This window comes from Coregonus lavaretus, assembly GCF_964263955.1.
Source record: "Coregonus lavaretus genome assembly, chromosome: 11".
NCBI lineage: Eukaryota > Metazoa > Chordata > Actinopteri > Salmoniformes > Salmonidae > Coregonus > Coregonus lavaretus.
Window position 1 is genome coordinate 196,577 of NC_139998.1, and position 14,960 is coordinate 211,536.

Consider the following 14,960-nt stretch of genomic DNA (forward strand, 5'->3'; position numbering starts at 1 on the left):
GTGCCCGCATAGGCCTTTCTTCATCCGCCACCGCTTGTGGATCTGGCCCTTGGGGAGCCCACAGAGGCTGGGGCTCGGGTGGTAGTGGTGGAGGAGGTCCATCCGGTGGCGTCTCTGGCCTGCATGTCTGTTTTGTGTGCCTTTGTGTTCCTCGAGGGGCAGGGACTTTTCTGAGGCGGCTGGCGTGCCAGCGTGATCCATTGCTCATCATGAAATATGGCGGGCCCCAGTTGTCGACTGACCTGCAAGGGGTCCGACCAGAATGAGGGCATTTTGTTGTACTGCTGAGGCCGTCGGGCTCGGACCCAGTCTGACACTTGGATGATCGACAACTTCGAGCTAGTAGCAGGGGCCGAACGACACACTCACTTTCGCAAAGTGATTGTATTTTGAACAGTTCTTGCATATTTTCCCACGGGCTGGGCAGTTTGAAGCCCTTGAATTGTGAGAGCTAGCCCCACAGTTGCCACAGCTACTTCTGTTGGTTTGTCTGTGTGCCTGCTGCACGGGCATGCCGGTGTCTGTGTCCATGCAGCTATCGACGTGGGAGGGCGTGCGCAGCGCGTGATCGTTGTAGTGCGCCTGCTCGGGCTGAAGCTGCTGTGTGAGAATGGCTGGGGGCCGAGTGTATGCTGAAGAGCTGTCTGTTAGCATTGAAGAGCATTCCAACGCCGCTTCAACGTGGAGTGCTATTTTAATAGCTCCATCTAGTTGTAAATTATCCGATTCCAAAAGCAGTTTCTCCCATGTCTTTTCACATAACGTCCCCTCTATCAACTGATCCCTGATGATCTCGTCCTGAAGTGTCCCGTAGTTACAATAGCTAGCCAAATCCCTCAGATTAGCCACGTAGCTTTGAATGGACTCACCCGGCCGTTGGTGTCTCTTCCGTAGCCGGTAGCGTCGCTCTTTCCCGGCGAAGTGGTTGGAAATGTAGACGTGCGCGTATATAATAATAATATGCCATTAAGCAGACGCTTTTATCCAAAGCGATTTACAGTCATGTGCGCATACATGTTTACGTATGGGTGGTCCCAGGGATGGAACCCACTACCCTGGCGTTACAAGCGCCATGCTCTACCAATTGAGCTACAGAGGACCACGTATAAATAGATCAATTATGCCTTTTTGATGGAAATATTGAGGTGGGATTTTGGAGATCAGTTCATAATTTACGCGCGCTCTCTGCAAATAAGGCGGGCCAGCTCGATGTCCTAGGGCACGATATGCACCCTCTTTGCGTGGATGGCACACAGTTTGATGTCCTCAAACAGACCGACCAGGTAAGCCTCGCTGGCCTCCTGCAGGGCCATCACGGTGGAGCTCTGGAAGCGCAGCTCGGTCTTGAAGAACAGGGCGATTTTTCTCCCCAGGCGCTGGAAGGGCACATTGCGGATGAGCAGCTCAGTGGAGCTTTGGTAACGACGGATCTCTCTGAGACACGGTGCCAGGCCTGTAACGGGGAGGCTCTCCTGCGCGCAGCCTTGGCGGCAAGCTGCATCCTGTAGGCTTTGCCACGGGTGGATTTGCGAGCGGTTTGCTTGGTTCTGGCCATGGCGCTAGCTTCCTTCTTAGACAGTCGGAGTATAGCCTCGAAATGCCCATGTGAAATGTATAAAGCCGGCAGTGGCATCTGCTGATTGGACACCCCACCACCCCACCACCCCGATTGGCCCGTTACGGAGGCCTCCTCTGTCGGCTATTGGAAGGGATGCTTTGCTTCTCTTTTTTTTTGACCGCGGACCCAAAACAGTACACTGCGCACCCAAAACAATACACTGCGCCCCCATAAAACACACTGTACGCCAAAAAACAATACACTTTGCGTGCGCCCGCAATAATACACTGCGCGCCCAAAACAATAGATCACTGCTGGCCTTTACACGCAATAATAGTCGCCATAGTCAAGAGTGAAATCTTGTGTTATAATTTAATGCTAGCCTGCTATGGCAAACGAGGCCAATAGTACACTGCGCGGATGCAACTGCACACTGCGCGCAGGCAAAAGCACAATGTGCGCGCAAAAGTACACTGCCGGCCCTTTATGCGCAATAATAGTCGCTGAAGTCAAGAGTGAAATCTTGTGTTATAATTTAATGCTAGCCTGCTATGGCAAACGAGGCCAATAGTACACTGCGCGGATGCAACTGCACACTGCGCGCAGGCAAAAGCACAATGTGCGCGCAAAAGTACACTGCCGGCCCTTTATGCGCAATAATAGTCGCTGAAGTCAAGAGTGAAATCTTATGTTCTAATCTAATGCCAGCCTGCTATGGCGAACGATGCCAATAGTCCACTGCGCGCAGGCATTAGGAAACTGCCGCGCGATAATATTCGCCAAAGTCAAGAGTAAAATATTTTGTTCTAATCACCACATGTTCAGTAATGGCATTTCCCCCCTTTATTCAAATTACAACCTCTCACTTTCAGTTATTTGAAATGAAATAATCTCTCAAATATCACTATATCTAAAACAAGCCATAGAAAGTTGGTTGCAATTTCAATTAAATCATCCAGAAACGACAGAACAAACTCAAATACACTAATAGGAGAAAATATATATTTATTGATATTGTATGTTGTATAGCCTTACTTGTTGGTATCTCAGACGACCAGAACCTTAATAATAATCACCATACTTACTTCACATAGCACGGACATATAGTAGACTACTGACACTCACTCCTATGGAATGGGTATGGGGACTGGACACGCCGGGACCCAGACCCTACTGTTGTCGATCACACATATTAATGTCGTGTTCAGGGTGCTATCAGAGTTATCGGAAATACCTAGTTCCGACTGGGAAGTTTCACTTGAATGACCCTCCAAGTAGGAATTACAAGTGAGAAATAGTGAAAATGTTGTTGCCAATCTTATTGGTTTAAGAATTGTTCCGACTTCAAAACCACTTGAACACAATCATGTGGGAGTTACAACTTCCCATTTTCCACGAGAATGTGAAGTTGGCATAATATAGCATTCAAGTGCTAGTCGGTACCAAGAAACGGACATTTCTGACTTGCTAACTGGTTGAACGTGTTACAATAGCCTAAGTATATAATATGATTGACATAACCACAATAGAAAGGCCTTGGAAGTGCCATAAGTGAAAGCCGACATATTTCATTATTTTTACATTAACCTCTTTAACATGTATTAAATGAATAATGAAGAAAATTGTGTAATTTAGACTCTACGAAATATGAAATGCATTATGAAGAAAATCGTGTACTGTTGCCTACACGGAAAAGGGGGCTTTCTGACCAAAAGTGCACCAGTATCCCAAAGTATTAATCGAAATCAAGCATAGAAAACAGCGTTAGCATTAATAAAACAATTTTTCCCACGAATTAAGTTGCACGTAAATGTGTGTATTTTCTCACAAATGATGTTCAGAAAATCTCAAACAGTACATAGGCATACAACTACAATGTTTGAAACATTATTAAATAAAGACAACATTTCTGTATATTCATAACGTTTAATTAGCCATAATAAAGAAAATAAAGAAAAATAGGCTATCCGTTTATGGTTGTTGTGTGTTAAATTGCTGTCTTTTCAAATGAATTAAGTAGCACATAAATTCGTGTCTTTTCACACAGAAACGCACGAAATCTGATGAAATACATTATGCTACCTGTGGTTTTCTCGAGCACGGTTATATGTCAGACATTTAAACGCCGACGGATAGCGGAAAGCAAACCCCGTATTGAGTCAATACTGTCATCGATTGGTAAACATAATCCTTAACGTAAATATCCCAGGTTCGTACACAACGATTTTCCTTACATGTTGACTTTGCGCGCAGCCTTGGCGGCGAGCTGCATCCTGTAGGCTTGGCAAAGGGTGGATTTGCGAGCGGTTTGCTTGGTTCTGGCCATGGCGCTAGCTTCCTTCTTAGACAGTCGGAGTATAGCCTCGAAATGCCCATGTGAAATGTATAAAGCCGTCAGTGGCATCTGCTGATTGGACACCATCTCCCCACCACCCCGATTGGCCCGTTACGGAGGCCTCCTCTGTCGGCTATCGGAAGGGATGCTTTGCTTCTCTTTTTTTTTGACCGCGGACCCAAAACAGTACACTGCGCACCCAAAACAATACACTGCGCCCCCATAAAACACACTGTACGCCAAAAAACAATACACTTTGCGTGCGCCCGCAATAATACACTGCGCGCCCAAAACAATAGATCACTGCTGGCCTTTACACGCAATAATAGTCGCCATAGTCAAGAGTGAAATCTTGTGTTATAATTTAATGCTAGCCTGCTATGGCAAACGAGGCCAATAGTACACTGCGCGGATGCAACTGCACACTGCGCGCAGGCAAAAGCACAATGTGCGCGCAAAAGTACACTGCCGGCCCTTTATGCGCAATAATAGTCGCTGAAGTCAAGAGTGAAATCTTGTGTTATAATTTAATGCTAGCCTGCTATGGCAAACGAGGCCAATAGTACACTGCGCGGATGCAACTGCACACTGCGCGCAGGCAAAAGCACAATGTGCGCGCAAAAGTACACTGCCGGCCCTTTATGCGCAATAATAGTCGCTGAAGTCAAGAGTGAAATCTTATGTTCTAATCTAATGTCAGCCTGCTATGGCGAACGATGCCAATAGTCCACTGCGCGCAGGCATTAGGACACTGCCGCGCGATAATATTCATCAAAGTCAAGAGTAAAATCTTTTGTTCTAATCACCACATGTTCAGTAATGGTATTTCCCCCCTTTATTCAAATTACAACCTCTCACTTTCAGTTATTTGAAATGAAATAATCTCTCAAATATCACTATATCTAAAACAAGCCATAGAAAGTTGGTTGCAATTTCAATTAAATCATCCAGAAACGACAGAACAAACTCAAATACACTAATAGGAGAAAATATATATTTATTGATATTGTATGTTGTATAGCCTTACTTGTTGGTATCTCAGACGACCAGAACCTTAATAATAATCACCATACTTACTTCACATAGCACGGACATATATCAATCAATCAATCAATTTTATTTTATATAGCCCTTCTTACATCAGCTAATATCTCGAAGTGCTGTACAGAAACCCAGCCTAAAACCCCAAACAGCTAGTAATGCAGGTGTAGAAGCACGGTGGCTAGGAAAAACTCCCTAGAAAGGCGAAAACCTAGGAAGAAACCTAGAGAGGAACCAGGCTATGAGGGGTGGCCAGTCCTCTTCTGGCTGTGCCGGGTGGAGATTATAACAGAACCATGCCAAGATGTTCAAAAATGTTCATAAGTGACAAGCATGGTCAAATAATAATCAGGAATAAATCTCAGTTGGCTTTTCATAGCCGATCATTAAGAGTTGAAAACAGCAGGTCTGGGACAGGTAGGGGTTCCATAACCGCAGGCAGAACAGTTGAAACTGGAATAGCAGCAAGGCCAGGCGGACTGGGGACAGCAAGGAGTCACCACGGCCGGTAGTCCCGACGTATGGTCCTAGGGCTCAGGTCTCTCAGTTGGCTTTTCATAGCCGATCATTAAGAGTTGAAAACAGCAGGTCTGGGACAGGTAGGGGTTTCGTAGCCGCAGGCAGAACAGTTGAAACTGGAATAGCAGCAAGGCCAGGCGGACTGGGGACAGCAAGGTGTCATCATGCCCGGTAGTCCTGACGTATGGTCCTAGGGCTCAGGTTCTCAGAGAAAAAGAGAGAACGAGAGAATTAGAGAGAGCATACTTAAATTCACACAGGACACTGGATAAGACAGGAGAAGTACTCCAGGTATAACCAACTAACCCCAGCCCCCCGACACATAAACTACTGCAGCATAAATACTGGAGGCTGAGACAGGAGCGGTCCGGAGACACTGTGGCCCCATCCGAAGAAACCCCCGGACAGGGCCAAACAGGAAGGATATAACCCCACCCACTCCGCCAAAGCACAGCCCCCGCACCACTAGAGGGATATCCCCAACCACCAACTTACAATCCTGAGACAAGGCCGAGTATAGCCCACAGAGGTCTCCACCACAGCACAAACCAAGGGGGGGGCGCCAACCCAGACAGGAAGATCACGTCAGTAACTCAACCCACTCAAGTGACGCACCCCTCCCAGGGACGGCATGAAAGAGCACCAGCAAGCCAGTGACTCAGCCCCTGCAACAGGGTTAGTGGCAGAGAACCCCAGTGGAGAGGGGAACCGGCCCGGCAGAGACAGCAAGGGCTGTTCGTTGCTCCAGCCTTTCCGTTCACCTTCACACTCCTGGGCCAGACTACACTCAATCATATGACCTACTGAAGAGATAAGTCTTCAGTAAAGACTTAAAGGTTGAGACCGAGTCTGCGTCTCTCACATGGGTAGGCAGACTGTTCCATAAAAATGGAGATCTATAGGAGAAAGCCCTGCCTCCCGCTGTTTGCTTAGAAATTCTAGGGACAATTAGGAGGCCTGCGTCTTGTGACCGTAGCGTACGTATTGGTATGTACGGCAGGACCAACTCGGAAAGATAGGTAGGAGCAAGCCCATGTAACGCTTTATAGGTTAACAGTAAAACCTTGAAATCAGCCCTTGCCTTAACAGGAAGCCAGTGTAGGGAAGCTAGCACTGGAGTAATATGATCAAATTTCTTGGTTCTAGTCAGGATTCTAGCAGCCGTATTTAGCACTAACTGAAGTTTATTTAGTGCTTTATCCGGGTAGCCGGAAAATAGAGCATTGCAGTAGTCTAACCTAGAAGTAACAAATGCATGGATTAATTTTTCTGCATCATTTTTGGACAGAAAATGTCTGATTTTTGCAATGTTACGTAGATGGAAAAAAGCTGTCCTTGAAACAGTCTTGATATGTTCGTCAAAAGAGAGATCAGGGTCAAGAGTAACGCCGAGGTCCTTCACAGTTTTATTTGAGACGACTTTACAACCATCAAGATGAATTGTCAGATTTAACAGAAGATCTCTTTGTTTCTTGGGACCTAGAACAAGCATCTCTGTTTTGTCCGAGCTTAAAAGTAAAAAGTTTTCAGCCATCCACTTCCTTATGTCTGAAACACAGGCTTCTAGCGAGGGCAATTTTGGGGCTTCACCATGTTTCATTGAAATGTACAGCTGTGTGTCATCCGCATAGCAGTGAAAGTTAACATTATGTTTTCGAATAACATCCCCAAGAGGTAAAATATATAGTGAAAACAATAGTGGTCCTAAAACGGAACCTTGAGGAACACCGAAATGTACAGTTGATTTGTCGGAGGACAGACCATTCACAGAGACAAACTGATATCTTTCCGACAGGTAGGATCTAAACCAGGCCAGAACTTGTCCGTGTAGACCAATTTGGGTTTCCAGTCTCTCCAAAAGAATGTGGTGATCGATGGTGTCAAAGGCAGCACTAAGGTCTAGTAGCACGAGGACAGATGCAGAGCCTCGGTCTGACGCCATTAAAAGGTCATTTACCACCTTCACAAGTGCAGTCTCAGTGCTATGATGGGGTCTAAAACCAGACTGAAGCATTTCGTATACATTGTTTGTCTTCAGAAAGGCAGTGAGTTGCTGCGCAACAGCTTTTTCTAAAATGTTTGAGAGGAATGGAAGATTCGATATAGGCCGATAGTTTTTTATATTTTCCGGGTCAAGGTTTGGCTTTTTCAAGAGAGGCTTTATCACTGCCACTTTTAGTGAGTTTGGTACACATCCGGTGGATAGAGAGCTGTTTATTATGTTCAACATAGGAGGGCCAAGCACAGGAAGCAGCTCCTTCAGCAGTTTAGTAGGAATAGGATCCAGTATGCAGCTTGAAGGTTTAGAGGCCATGATTATTTTCATCATTGTGTCAAGAGATATAGTACTAAAACACTTAAGTGTCTCTCCCGATCCCAGGCCCTCGCAGAGCTGTGCAGATCCAGGACAGCTAAGCCCTGGAGGAATACGCAGATTCAAAGAGGAGTCCGTAATTTGCTTTCTAATGGTCATGATCTTTTCCTCAAAGAAGTTCATGAATTTATCACTGCTGAAGTGAAAGCCATCCTCTCTTGGGGAATGCTGCTTTTTAGTTAGCTTTGCAACAGTATCAAAAAGAAATGTTGGATTGTTCTTATTTTCCTCGATTAAGTTGGAAAAGTAGGATGATCGAGCAGCAGTGAGGGCTCTTCGGTACTGCACGGTACTGTCTTTCCAAGCTAGTCGGAAGACTTCCAGTTTGGTGTGGCGCCATTTCCGTTCCAATTTCCTGGAAGCTTGCTTCAAAGCTCGGGTATTTTCTGTATACCAGGGAGCTAGTTTCTTATGACAAATGTTTTTCGTTTTTAGGGGTGCAACTGCATCTAGGGTATTGCGCAAGGTTAAATTGAGTTCCTCAGTTAAGTGGTTAACTGATTTTTGTCCTCTGACGTCCTTGGGTAGGCAGAAGGAGTCTGGAAGGGCATCAATGAATTTTTGTGTTGTTTGAGAATTTATTGCACGACTTTTGATGCTCCTTGGTTGGGGTCTGAGCAGATTATTTGTTGCGATTGCAAATGTAATAAAATGGTGGTCCGATAGTCCAGGATTTTGTGGAAAAACATTAAGATCTACAACATTTATTCCATGGGACAAAACTAGGTCCAGAGTATGACTGTGGCAGTGAGTAGGTCCAGAGACATGTTGGACAAAACCCACTGAGTCGATAATGGCTCCGAAAGACTTTTGGAGTGGGTCTGTGGACTTCTCCATGTGAATATTAAAATCACCAAAAATTAGAATATGATCTGCTATGACTACAAGGTCTGATAGGAATTCAGGAAACTCAGAGAGGAACGCTGTATATGGCCCAGGAGGCCTGTAAACAGTAGCTATAAAAAGTGATTGAGTAGGCTGCATAGATTTCATGACTAGAAGCTCAAAAGATGAAAACGCCATTTTTTTTTTTGTAAATTGAAATTTGCTATCGTAAATGTTAGCAACACCTCCGCCTTTGCGGGATGCACGGGGAATATGGTCACTAGTGTAACCAGGAGGTGAGGCCTCATTTAACACAGCAAATTCATCAGGCTTAAGCCATGTTTCAGTCAGGCCAATCACATCAAGATTATGATCAGTGATTAGTTCATTGACTATGACTGCCTTTGAAGTGAGGGATCTAACATTAAGTAACCCTATTTTGAGATGTGAGGTATCACGATCTCTTTCAATAATGGCAGGAATGGAGGAGGTCTTTATCCTAATAAGATTGCTAGGGTGAACACCGCCATGTTTAGTTTTGCCCAACCTAGGTCGAGGCACAGACACAGTCTCAATGGGTATGGCTGAGCTGACTACACTGACTGTGCTATTGGCAGACTCCACTAAGCTGGCAGGTTGGCTAACAGCCTGCTGCCTGGCCTGCACCCTATTTCACTGTGGGGCTAGAGGAGTTAGAGCCCTATCTATGTTGGTAGATAAGAGGAGAGCACCCCTCCAGCTAGGATGGAGTCCGTCACTCCTCAGCAGGTCAGGCTTGGTCCTGTTTGTGGGTGAGTCCCAGAAGGAGGGCCAATTATCCACAAATGTTATCTTTTGGGAGGGGCAGAAAACAGTTTTCAACCAGCGATTAAGTGCTGAGACTCTGCTGTAGAGCTCGTCACTTCCCCTAACTGGGAGGGGGCCAGAGACAATTACTCGATGCCGACACATCTTTCTAGCTGATTTACACGCTGAAGCTATGTTGCACTTGGTGACCTCTGACTGTTTCATCCTAACATCGTTGGTGCCGACGTGGATAACAATATCTCTATACTCTCTACACTCGCCAGTTTTAGCTTTAGCCAGCACCATCTTTAGATTAGCCTTAACATCGGTAGCCCTGCCCCCTGGTAAACAGTGTATGATCGCTGGGTGATTCGTTTTAAGTCTAATACTGCGGGTAATGGAGTCGCCAATGACTAGGGTTTTCAATTTGTCAGAGCTAATGGTGGGAGCCTTCGGCGTCTCAGACCCCGTAACGGGAGGAGTAGAGACTAGAGAAGACTCAGACTCAGACTCCGACTCGCTACATAATGGGGAAAACCGGTTGAAGGTTTCTGTCGGCTGAATGAGCGACACCGGTTGAGCATTCCAACAGTATTTCCCTCCAGAAGCCATGAGAAAGTTGTCCGGCTGCGGGGACTGTGCGGGGGGATTTATACTAACGTTACTGTCTGTACTTACTGGTGGCACAGACGCTGTTTCTTCCTTTCCTACACTGAGATTACCCTTGCCTAACGATTGCGTCTGAAGCTGGGCTTGTAGCACAGCTATTCTCGCCGTAAGGCGATCGTTCTCCTGTATATTATGAGTACAGCGACTGCAATTAGAAGACATCATGTTAATGTTACTACTTAGCTTCGGCTGTTGAAGATGTTGATGAACCATGTCCAGATAAAGCGTCCGGAGTGAAAAAGTTGAATAAGGGAAAAAAGTTGCGATGGAAAAAATGAAAATAACGTAAAGTTGGCAGCTAAAACGCACAGGAAAATGACTCTTCTGTCTCGGGATAAACGTCCGGGGTGAAAAAGTTTAACGAAAAAAGATGAGTGAGGACAAAACTAAAAAGTTGGTAAATTTGTTGAACACAGAGATTGATTAAACGTTTATTAAAAGTAAAACGTGAATAGTTTGGCAGGTAGCCAAGTAGCAACAAACAGCACAGCAGCACGGAGACAATGCGGAAGCGAGACGGAAGTCACGTGAGTCAAGAGATACCTAAGAATAAGTGCCTGTTGCAAATATAGTAGACTACTGACACTCACTCCTATGGAATGGGTATGGGGACTGGACACGCCGGGACCCAGACCCTACTGTTGTCGATCACACATATTAATGTCGTGTTCAGGGTGCTATCAGAGTTATCGGAAATACCTAGTTCCGACTGGGAAGTTTCACTTGAATGACCCTCCAAGTAGGAATTACAAGTGAGAAATAGTGAAAATGTTGTTGCCAATCTTATTGGTTTAAGAATTGTTCCGACTTCAAAACCACTTGAACACAATCATGTGGGAGTTACAACTTCCCATTTTCCACGAGAATGTGAAGTTGGCATAATATAGCATTCAAGTGCTAGTCGGTACCAAGAAACGGACATTTCTGACTTGCTAACTGGTTGAACGCGTTACAATAGCCTAAGTATATAATATGATTGACATAACCACAATAGAAAGGCCTTGGAAGTGCCATAAGTGAAAGCCGACATATTTCATTATTTTTACATTAACCTCTTTAACATGTATTAAATGAATAATGAAGAAAATTGTGTAATTTAGACTCTACGAAATATGAAATGCATTATGAAGAAAATCGTGTACTGTTGCCTACACGGAAAAGGGGGCTTTCTGACCAAAAGTGCACCAGTATCCCAAAGTATTAATCGAAATCAAGCATAGAAAACAGCGTTAGCATTAATAAAACAATTTTTCCCACGAATTAAGTTGCACGTAAATGTGTGTATTTTCTCACAAATGATGTTCAGAAAATCTCAAACAGTACATAGGCATACAACTACAATGTTTGAAACATTATTAAATAAAGACAACATTTCTGTATATTCATAACGTTTAATTAGCCATAATAAAGAAAATAAAGAAAAATAGGCTATCCGTTTATGGTTGTTGTGTGTTAAATTGCTGTCTTTTCGCACGAATTAAGTAGCACATAAATTCGTGTCTTTTCACACAGAAACGCACGAAATCTGATGAAATACATTATGCTACCTGTGGTTTTCTCGAGCACGGTTATATGTCAGACATTTAAACGGCGACGGATAGCGGAAAGCAAACCCCGTATTGAGTCAATACTGTCATCGATTGGTAAACATAATCCTTAACGTAAATATCCCAGGTTCGTACACAACGATTTTCCTTACATGTTGACTTTGCGCGCAGCCTTGGCGGCGAGCTGCATCCTGTAGGCTTTGCCACGGGTGGATTTGCGAGCGGTTTGCTTGGTTCTGGCCATGGCGCTAGCTTCATTCTTAGACAGTCGGAGTATAGCCTCGAAATGCCCATGTGAAATGTATAAAGCCGGCAGTGGCATCTGCTGATTGGACACCATCTCCCCACCACCCCGGAGGCCTCCTCTGTCGGCTATCGGAAGGGATGCTTTGCTTCTCTTTTTTTTTGACCGCGGACCCAAAACAGTACACTGCGCACCCAAACCAATACACTGCGCCCCCATAAAACACACTGTACGCCAAAAAACAATACACTTTGCGTGCGCCCGCAATAATACACCGCGCGCCCAAAACAATAGATCACTGCTGGCCTTTACACGCAATAATAGTCGCCATAGTCAAGAGTGAAATCTTGTGTTATAATTTAATGCTAGCCTGCTATGGCAAACGAGGCCAATAGTACACTGCGCGGATGCAACTGCACACTGCGCGCAGGCAAAAGCACAATGTGCGCGCAAAAGTACACTGCCGGCCCTTTATGCGCAATAATAGTCGCTGAAGTCAAGAGTGAAATCTTGTGTTATAATTTAATGCTAGCCTGCTATGGCAAACGAGGCCAATAGTACACTGCGCGGATGCAACTGCACACTGTGCGCAGGCAAAAGCACAATGTGCGCGCAAAAGTACACTGCCGGCCCTTTATGAGCAATAATAGTCGCTGAAGTCAAGAGTGAAATCTTATGTTCTAATCTAATGTCAGCCTGCTATGGCGAACGATGCCAATAGTCCACTGCGCGCAGGCATTAGGACACTGCCGCGCGATAATATTCATCAAAGTCAAGAGTAAAATCTTTTGTTCTAATCACCACATGTTCAGTAATGGTATTTCCCCCCTTTATTCAAATTACAACCTCTCACTTTCAGTTATTTGAAATGAAATAATCTCTCAAATATCACTATATCTAAAACAAGCCATAGAAAGTTGGTTGCAATTTCAATTAAATCATCCAGAAACGACAGAACAAACTCAAATACACTAATAGGAGAAAATATATATTTATTGATATTGTATGCTGTATAGCCTTACTTGTTGGTATCTCAGACGACCAGAACCTTAATAATAATCAGAATACTTACTTCACATAGCACGGACATATAGTAGACTACTGACACTCACTCCTATGGAATGGGTATGGGGACTGGACACGCCGGGACCCAGACCCTACTGTTGTCGATCACATATATTAATGTCGTGTTCAGGGTGCTATCAGAGTTATCGGAAATACCTAGTTCCGACTGGGAAGTTTCACTTGAATGACCCTCCAAGTAGGAATTACAAGTGAGAAATAGTGAAAATGTTGTTGCCAATCTTATTGGTTTAAGAATTGTTCCGACTTCAAAACCACTTGAACACAATCATGTGGGAGTTACAACTTCCCATTTTCCACGAGAATGTGAAGTTGGCATAATATAGCATTCAAGTGCTAGTCGGTACCAAGAAACGGACATTTCTGACTTGCTAACTGGTTGAACGCGTTACAATAGCCTAAGTATATAATATGATTGACATAACCACAATAGAAAGGCCTTGGAAGTGCCATAAGTGAAAGCCGACATATTTCATTATTTTTACATTAACCTCTTTAACATGTATTAAATGAATAATGAAGAAAATTGTGTAATTTAGACTCTACGAAATATGAAATGCATTATGAAGAAAATCGTGTACTGTTGCCTACACGGAAAAGGGGGCTTTCTGACCAAAAGTGCACCAGTATCCCAAAGTATTAATCGAAATCAAGCATAGAAAACAGCGTTAGCATTAATAAAACAATTTTTCCCACGAATTAAGTTGCACGTAAATGTGTGTATTTTCTCACAAATGATGTTCAGAAAATCTCAAACAGTACATAGGCATACAACTACAATGTTTGAAACATTATTAAATAAAGACAACATTTCTGTATATTCATAACGTTTAATTAGCCATAATAAAGAAAATAAAGAAAAATAGGCTATCCGTTTATGGCTGTTGTGTGTTAAATTGCTGTCTTTTCGCACGAATTAAGTAGCACATAAATTCGTGTATTTTCACACAGAAACGCACAAATCTGATGAAATACATTATGCTACCTGTGGTTTTCTCGAGCACGGTTATATGTCAGACATTTAAAAGGCGACGGATAGCGGAAAGCAAACCCCGTATTGAGTCAATACTGTCATCGATTGGTAAACATAATCCTTAACGTAAATATCCCAGGTTCGTACACAACGATTTTCCTTACATGTTGACTTTGCGCGCAGCCTTGGCGGCGACCTGCATCCTGTAGGCTTTGCCACGGGTGGATTTGCGAGCGGTTTGCTTGGTTCTGGCCATGGCGCTAGCTTCATTCTTAGACAGTCGGAGTATAGCCTCGAAATGCCCATGTGAAATGTATAAAGCCGGCAGTGGCATCTGCTGATTGGACACCATCTCCCCACCACCCCGATTGGCCCGTTACGGAGGCCTCCTCTGTCGGCTATCGGAAGGGATGCTTTGCTTCTCTTTTTTTTTGACCGCGCACCCAAAACAGTACACTGCGCACCCAAAACAATACACTGCGCGCCCATAAAACACACTGTACGCCAAAAAACAATACACTTTGCGTGCGCCCGCAATAATACACTGCGCGCCCAAAACAATAGATCACTGCTGGCCTTTACACGCAATAATAGTTGCCATAGTCAAGAGTGAAATCTTGTGTTATAATTTAATGCTAGCCTGCTATGGCAAACGAGGCCAATAGTACACTGCGCGGATGCAACTGCACACTGCGCGCAGGCAAAAGCACAATGTGCGCGCAAAAGTACACTGCCGGCCCTTTATGCGCAATAATAGTCGCTGAAGTCAAGAGTGAAATCTTGTGTTATAATTTAATGCTAGCCTGCTATGGCAAACGAGGCCAATAGTACACTGCGCGGATGCAACTGCACACTGCGCGCAGGCAAAAGCACAATGTGCGCGCAAAAGTACACTGCCGGCCCTTTATGCGCAATAATAGTCGCTGAAGTCAAGAGTGAAATCTTATGTTCTAATCTAATGCCAGCCTGCTATGGCGAACGATGCCAATAGTCCACTGCGCGCAGG